The 13,778-nt window shown below is 44.2% G+C and overlaps 1 protein-coding gene across 2 annotated transcripts in view; it reads left to right on the forward strand.

Annotated features, from left to right (window-relative positions):
- Positions 1–11,295, forward strand: part of SOBP (sine oculis binding protein homolog) — a 113,497-nt gene extending 102,202 nt beyond the window's left edge. For both annotated transcript variants that reach the window (XM_084203365.1, XM_084203366.1), the window contains one exon: positions 9,597–11,295. The gene's annotated coding sequence lies outside the window, so the exon portion shown is untranslated. The remainder of the gene's footprint in view (positions 1–9,596) is intronic.
- Positions 11,296–13,778: the final 2,483 nt, after the last annotated feature.

The raw sequence follows: 13,778 nt of genomic DNA on the forward strand, positions 1-13,778 counted from the left end.
AAGATTAATCTCGCCAATACAGACATCTGTAACAAAGATGCAGCTGAGCTAATTGTCTAAACTCTCTTTAACCTAGAGAAGCAGGCACTTCAAAGAGACAGCTGAGCTCATCCCAGAGTCAACAGCTAAGACAGCTCAGATGAGTTGTGCCCCAGGAGTGCCTATTTCTGCCTGCAATGAGGCAAACTTAGGGTGACTGGCACAAACCTAGATGTCCACATAGGCACTGGAAGTTAAGAAGCCCAGCCTAGGCGTCTGCCGTACCCCTGGGGCTCGTGCAGTAGCGTAGCACGGCATGGTGATGGTTATTAGTCTGTGTCCATCCCCTCGTTCTCCAGGAAAAGAAAAGAAGTAGTCTCTGTGCAGAAGATATGGGAGACCAGGGTCCTTACGTGCTCCACGGGAAAGAGGATACTCCAAATACTCTACAGAAGTAAACAGCACGGTAACCATCTCATTCCAGTGGGTACCTCAGTGAAATGCGGGTGGGTTTTGAGCGTCTCAAGGCACGCACAAGTGATTTGTGCAGCTCTGATGATTGATTTGAGGTGAGGACTCTGTGGTTTCCTGCAGAGCCCTTTTGCTATTTCAGCATTGCTGGTCACAGCCAGTCTGGGGGAGCAGAAGGGCTCTGCCTTAGGTTTCTGCCCTCCCCTGTGAGGGATTTCTGCCTGTGAGGACTGAGCAGGGCTCAGAGTCTGTCTGTGTCTGTGCAGGGGGGACAACAGGGAGAGGAGAGCATCAGTGTAGCCTCTTGCACCCGCAGCCCTGACCTCTGCCATGCCCATGGGTCAGTTCTTCCTGCCCAGGCCTCAGGAAGCAGGGAGATAATACCCTTCTTCTGCAGCCCAGTTGTGGGGAAGATATCTTAATAGACACTCCAACCTCATACAAATTCTAATAAATTAGAAGGAGGATAGAAGCTGCACTAACAAGTGGGTTGATTTGGGCCCTTGGAGGTTTGTATTGATAGCACTGGCCACACTAACCTGGGAGAAAAAAAGCCCAGTCAGTTGTCTTTTCCCTTTTGCTTCTCACCTACTTGAATTGGAAAATCTGAACATATTGCTCTAATGTGCAACTTTTCCTGGATTTTATTTCCCATCAAATTGTGTGACAAGAAGGAAATTAGCCAAATATTTTTACGCTAGAGTTCTGGACAGGCAGATTGAATTCATGTAACAGCAACATGGACTCTCTAAAAAGGAATCAGTGCAAGCGTGACCTTTTTGGGCAAGTTGCCAATTTCTGGATTATTTAATGTACCAATTACTTGATTATTGAAAGTGCTAATCAGCAACGTAATCCTCGATGTTAAAGTTTAGTTTCTCCATCAGGATGTGGACTGTCAAGCTGTTTTAACTTGATGCAGTTTGAAAAACTATCAAAAGACGTCTCAGTGCCAAAGTCCTGCTATGATAAAGGAATGAAGCTAGGAAGAGTATTCTGTTGAGTGTTATATTTTCAAGTTTGAGCAATGTGAGTTTCTAAAATTAGCAGTGTTAGTGTTGCCTGCCTACATGCTTTATGCCCTGGCGGGATCAGTTTTAACCCACCAGCTTTGATCTCAATGTTTCCTAAAGGAAAGAAATGAAAACACTGAGGTCTGCTTGGATTTAACGTGATAGTTATGTTAAACTAAATGAGAAAATGAAGTGGCACATGCTGAACTCACAACTAGCTTCTGTGTGTGTGCGTGTGTGTGTTGGGTAATCCTATGTTGGGGACGGAGGGGTCAGGAAAGGAAGGAGTTTCCTGCTTGTGACAGCAGAATTTCTTTCAGAAGTAGTAGTCGGTGTATGGCCACCTACAGAGCCAACCTGTCGGTCCCAGGGTCAGCATCTACTGTGTGAAAGGCCCAAACCTTCAACTTAGTCCATGCACTGTACTCGTAAAAATATACAGCATGCAGAACACTCAGTTCAGAGCAGAAGTAGTATATATCCCATTTTGAGCTCCTCTGCCCATAATGAGCCAGCATGAGATTTCCCACTCTGCTCTGGATTCCTGAGGCAGGGGGCATAGCTATTAACCTCCATTTTTTAGCCTTAGAGATTTTAGATCTCCTCTGTCACTGTGGTATCTATCTACCAACATCTTTCTTACCTCTTCCCAGCTTGCTCTGACAAAATTTGACCTTAAAGATGTAGTTGAAAACAGTTTTTCTGTATTTGAATACATTTTTTTGCTAGTCATCTTTGTTGACATGGTATTACAGGCCAGAGCCTTAGCTAATTTTAACTGGATATAGTTCCACTGGTGCCAAACTAATTTAAATCAGCAGAGTAATTGGACTCATACACTTAACACCTACTCTTCTGCTTCAGAAGTTTTCCTTCACCTGGCTTCTTTTGAGCCTACAGAAATTTTCCATTTATCCAAAGGGGGAGAGGAGAGACTTTTAACACCACAAAGCCTTAAACACATTTGCTTGGAACTGAAGCTTTGCCCTTGAGAGCCGCCTGACTCTAGCAGTGTGATCTTATGTTTCAAAATTGCCTGTATACCTTCTCAGGTATATTAGATCAGAAAAAGGATTTCCCAGGAAAAAAAAAAAAAAGGAAAGAAAAGTGAAACAAAGGTTCTCAAAATAGTGAAGTATAAAATGACATACTTCCACGGTAGCTTTCAGCTCCCACATCTTGCTGCCGGGGTGTGGGAGTGCTAACTTCCGTCTCAGTGGCAGTAAATAGCAGGCTCGTGGTACGCTGCCATAGATCACTGCACACTCTTTGAATCAAAGGAACAAGTGCTGATTTCTGATGGGCTCCTCCTGCTTTTCTATAAAACCTCCTAGGGCACATGTTTCAAATATGAAATCTGATTCTTGAACTCAGTTTAGAAAATAACTACACCTGGTCTGATTTGTAAAGGTAATAATCATCTAGGGCTGTTGGCAAGCAACACACACGGCCAGAACTTGACAGCCAAAAAGGGCATAGCTCAATTGACAGACCCACAGAAATCTGAAGAATCTATGACACCTATGGACTGTAGCCTACCTGACAGCTCCCAGGACCTCAGACCACCAATTTCAGAAATAATTTTGGTGCTTAGTTGCCATTATTAGTTTTAATTGTCTTATGAAATTGAAATAATTTGAACTGAAATAAGCACCATGCGTTCCCTAAGTTGGTGCAACCCACATTCATGTTAAAACAATGACTTGCTCATAATTCTTTGCCAGGCTTTAAAGACTGATCAGGCACTTTCATACTTATAAGGTCTAAAATGCTCCTCTTATTTAAGTTGGTTCAAAGCAGGTTTGGCTGCACTGAAAAGTGTTAAGTGTGAAACAGCCCTATGGGGAGGCTTGAATTCTTCATCAGCCTGTCCTTGTGCTGTCGAGCTACTAAAGTCGGTGGTACAGGGAAATTTTATGGGGGTGGGGAGGAAAGCACAACTCATAATTAAATACAGAGCCCCTAACAACAAAGACCATAGTAAAACAGACTCTTGTAAAAACACTTGTAAAAACATCATCTGGACATCGATTGCCTTGACATGCAGGGGCCAAGATGCTGGATGGTATGTGCCTGATTGCCACTGAAATCTGATGAGGAGCTAAGCACCTCACAGCCTTTGTGAAGCTTGACCCTGAAACACCATGGCCAACCTCAGTGCGGAGCAGTGAGCTCTGAACAACTGTGAGAAGATTATAAACTGTTTGACAGACTTATAAGCAATACCTGAAAGTGTGAGAGAAAGGAGCAAAATACTTCTGAGGACTTTGGTTGGACATACTCAAGCAGTGAGGTATAGATTTTAAGATAAAATTAAATTATTGCTTAAAAAAACACAGTGGAAGATTGAAGAAAAGTAGAAACAAAGCTCTTTGACCAAGAAATCAGACGGAAATCAGACGGTGGCAAGCGAGACTTTCTGAAGCAATTTTTGTTTCCAGATTACCTGCTGAGTCTCTCCTGTTGGTCCCATAAAGGTAAGCACGTTTCTGGGTCCCTCCACCAGTCAAAGCCTCACAGCTGTGACCTCCTAATGATGACCTTATTTACATTATTTTGATAATGAGCTGCAGTGCACTCGCGGGACTGAAAAGTTGTCTTTGGAAACGTGTGCGATCATCTCGTGAGTGCCATGAATTGGAGTAACCTCTAACATTCTGCAGAACCCTCAACTATTTAATGTTTGCTTCTACCATGAAAATTACAGCTGATTAAATATCTGGGCTTGATCCTGCTCAGTACTGTGTGCACTCAGTGCTTGGTGCCTCTAATGCAAGTTGAAGGCCCTCGGCACGTTGCAGATCGAGGTCCTGCCTCCGACTCCTTTGCGTGGCTTTGCTTCCCCAGACGCAACTTTGGTATTTGAGAAGAATGGTATTCCTGTACAACATGTGTCTCAATTTGTAATGATATCCGCCCTGCAGCTGGCTTGCTTTTCCAAGTGTTTCTGAAACGTTGCTGCCTTAAATTCGAGCCAACCTTCAGTAACAAATTATCTAAAGGCACAGAGGCTGAAGTGTGTTTGCTGAGAGGACACCCCTACTCCCTGCTGTGCTCCATCTTCCAGTCCCAGTTTTGGACTTTGATGCAGTATAATGTAATCCTCTTCTATTAAGGCTGATATTTAAAAAAAAAATAAATTAAGAAATAGGGGGTTTCAGGATTGGGTAGTGTTGAGTGACATAACTATGGAATTCTGACCTCTCTGGAAAGATCTGCATCCCATCATCAGGTGATTGATATTGAAACCTATGGTTAAGGCAATTTTCAGCTATTTATTTGGAGCCCACGTGGTTAAATATAAAACTTTGTGTCGTCTGCTTATGCTCCAAATATTTATAAGGTTTCATGAAGTACTTGTGCTGCAACTTCTAAGTTCCTCATCCAAAAAGAGGAGAAAAAAAAAGCCCTTTCCTACAGGAATTCTCCAATTGAGAGAACCTTGAACACGACTAGAAAGGATACATGACAAATTCATTGAAAATTTGAATTGTGACCCTAAATTTGAAAGACCAGCTAAAATCCAGTTCAGCTTTATTTGAAGCAATTTGCCAATTATTGCAGAAATGGTTATCTTGGTGGTAAAAACATTGTTCCTTTCTTCTTGGGGTGAGAAATAGAGAAAATCTAAAGCAGTGTTTGGGCTCAATCCAGGTTTTTCAGTGCCCAGTTCAGTGCTGAGGATAAGGGAGATGCCCTAAGGTGCCTGACACTGTACTGAGGTCTATGCCAGGTTTCACCCACTTGCTCCTTATGTGCTCTGGATGAGCTTTTCTTCCTCTTTCTCCCACAAGATAATCCATGTGACAAGATAATCCATTTTTGCTACCTGTGCATGCCCCCTTGCTTTTGGATGAGTGTGCATCTGCTCTTGTTTAGACTTGAAAAGAACCAGAAGAAGGGCAGTGAGAACCAGGGAGAAACCCCGTGGGGACAGTGCCAGGCATGAATTCCTGGGTGGTTGTGGACAGTGGAGTTGTTCATGGGAAAATGGGAAAATGCTGATTGCTTCCTGATACCGGATGCTGAAACTTTTCACTAAGAAGGTTCATTGCTGCTTCAGAAAATTTTGTAATTGTAATTGTTATAATTTTCTGGCCCACAGTAACATTTCAGGTTAAAAAGCCGGGCCCAGGTGTAGCCCAGGTGAGAAGGAGGCCTCTCTCAGGGAGGTACAGGCTGTGGCTCAGCAAGACACCCATCCTCACCTTCCTCCTTACCACCAACAACAGTTAAACTGCCTTTCTCTGGCTATTTTACTGGTTTTACTGGAGAGATCAGGTTGAATAACAAAACTGGGAAGCACCTTGGAATAGTGGTTTAGGCTCACAGGAGACTGCTGAAATGCAAGTTGAAGTTACTGTTCTGATTCAGACAAAATTGGAGGTTTAAAGAAGGGTTATCGCATCACAGTGGTAGCCTGTTTTCAGGAAAGGAGAGTAGAAACTGTCTGGATTTGGTTGATCTTCTGTTTCAGTTTTTCAGTTTGGGTTTTTTTTTTTTTTTTGTTTGGTTCAGTTTGATTTGGATTTTTTTTTTTTTTGAGGGGGTGGGGGGTGGTTGCTTTTTTGTTATTTTTTAAAAGTACCTTGCAAAATTTCAATTTTATCCCAGCTTAGAATGGGAGAATTTGTTGAAAATTTGTCTGTTTTTTTTTCAGAGGAAAATCATATCTTCTGCCACATCTGCCCCAAGCTCACTACTCACAAGGCTGGCAAACACACTGGTGCTGCACTAACTGGAGGAGACTGGGCTGCCTTGCTGTTGTGGAGATATACCAAATTACAATCAGGACTGGCCCTGGCAGGCTCTGTGGTCTGCCATAGGGGTCGCTTCCAATGTAGAGATTAGAAGTCCAAAACCATGATGGCATTTTCCTCTTTGCATGATCCATGTACATACCTCAGAATGCCCCAAAATATAAACCAGAGACCCCCCCCTGTCAGTAACAGCCTGGAGAAAATGGTGCAATAATTCATAGACTTGGGGGTGTCTTTACCACTTCTTCTCCCTAGGCATAGAAGGCAAATCCCAGGGCTCTTCCCCAATGCATTCCCTAAAGTCTCAATGTTTGCTCAGATTGCAGCTCATGTTTCAGTAGAAGGGAGAGCCTGAGTTTCACAGGCGACCCAAAGCTGAGGAGGATCTTTAGCTTACAAGGTCAGAGCAGAAGGAAATCACTATCTTTCAAATATAGCATTGGTGCTTAAGGACTCAGCTTGTTCTCCCATTTGAGCTAAAAGCCCTCCCTGTCTTTTGCAATGTGGCATCCCTTCCGTTTGCTCACGGAAAGATAAATGGGGAAGGTTTTAATGAAGAAGCTTGAACTGCTTTAAGAATTGTAAAAAAAAATTTAAAAAAATTAAAAATTACAGAACTATTACAAGTAACAGATGATTCCCGAGTGTTTCCAGGGCTGAGCTTGCTCCCATGCTGACTTTAGCTGCACTCTTGTGGTTTATCTTCAGAACAGTTTCCTTGAGAAAATAATTGCAGCGCCTTTACTCTAGGGCCATGCATGTCCCAGATGAACCAGGCCTCTTTTAGCACATCAGCATTCATTGTCTGGGTGAATTAAGTGCTGTGCTAAATTATGGAAACTCTGCCATGCCAGTCCACATCAACGGTTGTTTCAGCCCTCCCCACCCAGTCTCTAATTTTTCCTGAACAATAAGATGTGAATCTGGAGACAGAAGTGTTCAATGGGGCATAGAATGACAGGGAAGCAACCATGGAAAAAACTGTGTGTGCGTCTGGATGTGTGGATGAGTCCAAAGCCATGTCAATGACATGGCCCTCTGAGGGAGCAGGACATGCCTGGGGAGGACACTGTGGAAAAGCAGCTCTTTCTGGAGGCCATCAGGAGCGTGCTGCCAAGCTTGGCTCCTGGGGCAGTGCTGGGAGCAGATACACAGGGATCAGTGCTTGGCTGTGGGGGAGCAGACATCTCCCCACAGCTGAGCCACCCAGCTCCTCAGCATGGAGGGGCAGGGAAGTGAGGAACACTTCCAGCATTTGGCTCTACCAAGGAGGACCAAGATTCCCACCACAGAACAAAGGGCTGTGGCTCTGCAACAGCGCCTGGAAATAGCTGGGTAACTGCAGAGAGGGAGCAAAGAGGGGGGAGGCTTTGCCTGAGCTGCCAAATTGTCCTGCCATGCTCTAATTCTGTGCTGCTCTGAGCAAGGACTTAAGTCCTTAAATCCTCACATGTCAGGCATCAGCCAAAGAGGAAGCTCTGTGTGGGTGAGTGCAGCTTGTGTCACAGCTGCCAATTGCTCAGGTTTTGACTAACAGCCATGCAGGGCACCAATGCAGCTCTCACCAGTTGCATGGAAGCACTGCATCCCTGTCTGAGCCCACACAGATGAACCTCCAAGCCACCTGCTTGAGCTGGGTCATCATCCAGTTGGGTTATTCTCCTTCCCCCCACATTAACAATAGGGCAGAAATGAGCCTTCTTACTTGTTCTCTTTCCCTCATCTTTTCCATGCTGCTTCCTCAGTTTGAACTACAGCCTGCCTCTAACTTCTAGGTGGTCTTCCAACCCAGGATCAGCCCAGACCTACTTGACTTTGGAAAGCAAGCAAAACCCAGTGTGCTTACCTCAGCACAGCTCACATAAGTTCAGCTCCATGGCTTTACCCTAATGAAAATTCTTCTGTGGTTGATGCAATTTTTCTATCTGATCAGCAATATTTGGTGTGTGTTGAAAGCAGGTTCAGCTAGGGTGAAGAGCATATGTCGCTCTCCTAAAAAGTAATTTGGGGTTTTTTTGGGGGGAGATATAAATAGCTGACTTTATTGTGCTGGTCATGCACGCTAGTGCTGGCACGAGGTGCGTAGCATTGAGCTCTGAAGCAGTGATGACTGCTGTGTTCTCATTTCTTTACAGAACTTTGCCTGTGATGCCTGATACGGATTTTTATTTTGTAACTTGATTGCTACAAAGATGCATTCGTCAAACGCGATTACTGCCATATGAGCCAGTCAACAGGGAAGGTCCTTCTCGTCCTTCTGCACACCCTGTTACAAGAGTCCATCTGCACCCGGGGAAAATAGACAGAACTTACACAGCTCTGCTCCAGGCAGAAAGCATCAATAGCCACTGAACCTCTTTATGCCTTCCCTCCCAAATCCCTTATTGGTCTGTGCTGTACCACGTACTGTGAGACTGGTTAGTGAGGGATGGAAATTCATTTCCATTGATGTATGGAAATTCATTTCCATTGATGTATGGAAAGAGAGAGCAGTGTAAGGCTTCCGACATTGCGGGTTTAATTCTCTCTGCTTCCCTTTTTACACCAAGACTTCAAGCCAAAAAATGTGACAGAAAGCAGTTGTGTACTTCACCTTAGTAGGTGGATAGATCCCAATTCTCAGTCTAGTTCTTGTTCACAGCTCTTTGTACACACAAAGAAGCTCATCTCACTGGGCACATTGCCTGAAAGCACAAACATTTACTCCTTAACCTAGATATCATGGTCTCCATGCCATGGAAGTTTATGCTGGTCGACATATTCCATGTGCCCTCCAGTCTCTGCTGTAAGGAGGGTGGAGGTTTGGCAAGGGGATACAGGCACGTTGTTGAGGGGGATTGCAGAGGAGCCAGTGTGAAAGGGAGATCGTGGAGCAGACTGACAAGGGAAGTGTGCCCCAGCACCAAAACTAAGGCTGATAAGTACTGCGGAGTTTCAGTCCAAATCTGTAGGGTCAGATCCCATCCAAGGAGATGAAGTCCAAAGCTCACTGTCTAGGGAGACCTGGGGGATAATTGCTGCAAGGTAGCTTACGTGCCCAGCTGACAAGGGAAGTCAATGGTGTATCTCCCAGTGTCCCCTAGAAACAGTAAGACTCGGGAGCTTATAGCTGCCAGGGTGTTGTTCAGAATTGACTATAAAACTTCTGGCTTTATATCACAGGAGTTCCTCCATCTTCCTTTCCAGGAGCCTTGGAGGGTGCGTGTCCCAATGGCCCTCGAGGCACGCGGGGCCGGCGAGGCCGGAGCAGCGGGCTTGTGCCTGCCTGGCTGCCTGCCCAGCTGAGTGGGACGTGAGCTCAGGCAGCGCCCAGCCTGCCTGCAGTGAGCCTCCTGCCGCTCTCCCTGACCCCCTCTGCTTGTCTGCTTTGCAGGAGCGCTCACTGACAGGGTACCTTGCATGGAGAAAGGGAGCAGAGCAAACCACGTCACTGCACCGAATGACACCAGCTGGTCCGCTCACCACCCCTCTGGCTGAAAGTCCAGCAAAGAAAGCAGCTTCCTGTCATGAAGCCCCTGAGGAAGTCTCGGTCCCACGGGTGCCTTTGACCCAGAAGACAGCACATCATAGATCCACACAGTGTGCTCAGCATTCCTGCAACCACCCCTCTTCTCCTCTCGGAACGCTTTTTCCTCTTCGTTTCTTGCTGGGGGGGATTTTTCACCCGGGTTTCAAAAACCACATGGACCAACATAGGTACTTTTCCCTCACTGACTTCGAAGTTCAGATATTTGAGACTGGACAATGATACGGATTTTTTTTAAATTTTTTTTTCCTTTGAAAAACTGCTGTGGTTTTGCTGCTACACTAAGAATCGTGATTTGCATTGTATGGTTTTGGACCTATTCAAGTTTTGATGGGGGAGAGGGGTAATACTGGAGTAGCAACGCTTCAGAGTCATCTCTATCCTACCCATGATGCACTTTTAAATGAAGAGTTAGAATATTTTATTGGCTAATATACTTTCCTTGTTATTTTTACAAAGGCCACCTTTATCCTTTCTAATGCCATATTTTCAGTGTTACACTTTTATGGCTTTTAATTTTTGATTTGACAGATGTAAGAAGCAGCATGAATAGTTTATACTGTGGTTTTTCAGAGACTGAATGCCAAGAGAACTCAGTAAATGTTTATTCTTCTCAGCTTTCTCTTTAAATTCCCCTAAATAGCGCCCCATTTGGGAACAGAGCAAGAGTGTTGAACTAAAGACCAAAATTCCCTCAAGGTGTAAAATAATCTGAGGGGAATATTTGCTGGGCGTCACGAAAGACTTGGATGAAATTTCAACCCTGATGGTTTTCAGTGATCCAGGAAGGCAGTGAGACAATCTCTCCATATGCATAGCCCTTTCATGATAATTAGAATGGTATGGACAAACCAATGAAAACAAGGGTAAAGTGAGAAAGATCCCCCATGATTCTGTTTCACTGTTTGCTTTCTCCTGTCATGGTTAAGAGAAATGTGCAATTTGATCCTCAATCAGTGGGTGGAGGATAACAGGGTAGAATTTACTTGTGTGCACTTGTACAGTTGTAGCCAAGAGTCCAAAAGTACACTAGAGCATGTTATACTGGCACTGAATTGGTAAGAGAGTTGTGGAGTATCCCATTCTGACAAATAAAAAAGAAAAAAAAGAAAAGAAAAAAAATACAAAAACACGTAAAAACCCCACAAAAAATCAAAAAGAAAGAAAAAAACATAAAAAAAAAAATTCAGATCACCTTGTGATTCAGTGTAACTGTTTACTAACTCGAATAAAGCAATTGTTCACTCTTGAGTGTTCAGAGTACACCTTTTCTATAAGGCTGCTGCGGGGAAGAGAGGAGGGAGCAGAGTCTCTGTGTCAGTGGTGTTGGGAGCAGGGCAGCAGAGTCAGTTGAACCAGAGCCTTGTAGTGATGGTGCACTATGAGCACTATGTATATACTGTATTTCTATATTTTCCTTTGTACAGATTCACTTAAGTCAAGCTACTGTTTTACAGGTGCTCCTTATTTATTAGAGCTGTGAAAGCTTGGAAATCACACCGGGCGAGTAAGCTCGCTTTTTAAAAAAACAAACAAACAAACAAAAAAAAATCAACAAAAAAAAGGTGGGTGGGTGGGGGGGGAATCCAACAACTCCTGAGTCTAGGGAGAGAGCTCAAAGACATTTTGATGAAACATCTTCAAGAGAGCAAGAATCTGAAGCACCCTCAGCGTGCTCTGCTTTCCTTTCGGTCTTGCAACGCTTTTCTCTCTCCCTGACTGGTGTCAGATTTATTAAAACAAAATAAATCTCCAAGAAAAAAAAATGCACTTAAATGTGCTGTTGTTTTATTTTTCTTTTTTTTTTTTCCCTCTTTGTGCATGCAGTTATTCATTCCTATACCTGCCTGGTCACAGACAAGAAGACCCCTGAGTCTGAAGCCACAGAAAAATATGTGTAAGTTGTTCTTGAAAGCTGTATCTATGTCCCTTCCATCTTCATGCCTCCCTTGACACTTCTCACTTTCTGCAGTGTTTAAGGTGTGGGGAGAAAAAATCCTGCACTTAGCACAGTGCAGAGTTAGGTCCTGATCTTGGAGAAGATCCCTGGATAGATGCAGTGGCTGCAGCTTCATTGATTTCGGGAGGATCTGTGCAAGCACACTGTTCTCATGCCGCCTCTGGGGCAATGTACAGGGAGTATTCTGCCTGCCTTTTGTGAGGATGGGGCTTTTCTGTGCATGAACTCCCTTGAAATCAGAGGTTCTTCAAAGGACCAAACTCCTCCCAAGTGCCCCCAGACCTCTGCCACAGCTATCTCACACAACAGCGTTTGCTTCCCAGCTCTTGGCCGGCACAGCCAGCGCTGCTGATGGAGGGCTTGGAAATGTCCGGTGAGCTCTGGAACTATTTGACTGATTTCATTAACCAGCCATGTAAGGCAAACAACAACAGCCTAAGCATGCCTGCTTGGAAGGGCATGTAGAGTAAAGCTTGTCTCCCTAGTAAACAGCTTGCTGCATCTCTATTTATTCATCTGAACTTGGCTGTAAAACGAAGGCCGTGTGTATTGATTTTGCTTTTGTCAGTGGTCCAGAATTGTTAGCACACATTTTCACTCTTCTGAAAAACAACAGACTCTTTAGAGAAATCTTTCTCTCTGGTGAACTGGTTTTCTTTTCCAGAAATGGAATCAGCTTGTCAAAAATCATCAGGACAGCAGAGGTAGAGAAAGTGATCTAGGCTAGAGTTGGCTTCACATGTTTCCAGTGATCACAAACTTGCCTTAGCTTTCCTGAGAATTTGCTCACCTTATACTTTCTTAACATCTTACCCCAAAATTCAGAATGCGAACAACTGCTTTGAACAGCTGAATCAGTTCATTGTTTGCTATTAAAAAAATATCTCCAGCTGCATATATGGGGAGGAATATCCAAGTATACATAAACCTTGAGGAAAATGCAGACCAAATGGTACAATACATTATTCAAGAGAAACCTGCTTTATTTCTGAGGCCAAATCCATCCCTTGTACGATGCCAACAAAATGAATGGAATTACACAAAGGATGTAGAGGTCCTTTGCAATTAACAGGAGCCCAGCAAACACTTGCAGATCAGTGCTCTCCTGCTGCTGACATTATTTATTGAGCACTAAGACCTAATAGCCAAGCCAAGCTCTTTCCTGGGGAGCCTTGCCATCAACGAGCCAGATAAAGAAAATCCTGTGCACTGGGAGATACAGGGGAAGGTTCCTGTGTGCAGCAGCCACGGCTCCAGCTCTGCCATGCAGTTTTTGGGATGCAGAGACCGTCTCCATCAGCAGAGCGAGGCGGCTTTGCCTCGGGTCTCAGAGCAGCTGGCCGTGCGTGCATCCCTTCACACTGCCGGGGCAGAGGGGGAATTTGCTGTGATCAAGCTGCATGGGCCCTTCTGCTAGCACTGAATTCTTGCTGTCAGCGAGAATTTTGCCCTTGTGATAGAAGGGGGTCTGCGCACTGCAAGCACTCTGCATTAATTTCCTCCCCTGTTGTCTTAGATGATTTTGAGAGCTTTATTTTTTTCAGAACTACTACACATGACAGTTTTTTGAGTGGCCCGATTCTGTGAATAAGGATGTCCCTCAAAACGAAAACAATTTGTGCTTTTTCCGTGCTAAATTATAGAAATAAATTTGCTTTGTTCAAATAAGTGCTGTGAGCCAAATCTGCAAGGATGCTTATCCAAGTGAGATATCCCATTCTGAGGTCCATATTTGGACACTCAAATCAACACTCAGCCAAACACATGCATGAGGCATTTCAATGCCATTTGGAGTGTCCATATATAGAACTGGATGGCCAAACTTCATTGCCTTTGTTTTAAAAATAGACCTGGAATATAAAGACATCATTTAATAATAACAACTATGACAAACATTCTGTGTGCAAACTAAGAGCAAATTTGCTGATGCTGGTTCAGGTTGATTCCCCTGGAATTGCTCTGGATTTACAGAGGTGTAACTCAGAAAAGAAGCAGTCTCTTAAATTGTTTTGCCTTCCATTCTCACTGGAAGTTGACTTGATATTTGGGATCTGTGAGTAAGGGAAGGT

This window comes from Fringilla coelebs (assembly GCF_963513975.1).
Source record: "Fringilla coelebs genome assembly, chromosome: 3".
NCBI classification, from domain to species: Eukaryota; Metazoa; Chordata; class Aves; order Passeriformes; family Fringillidae; genus Fringilla; species Fringilla coelebs.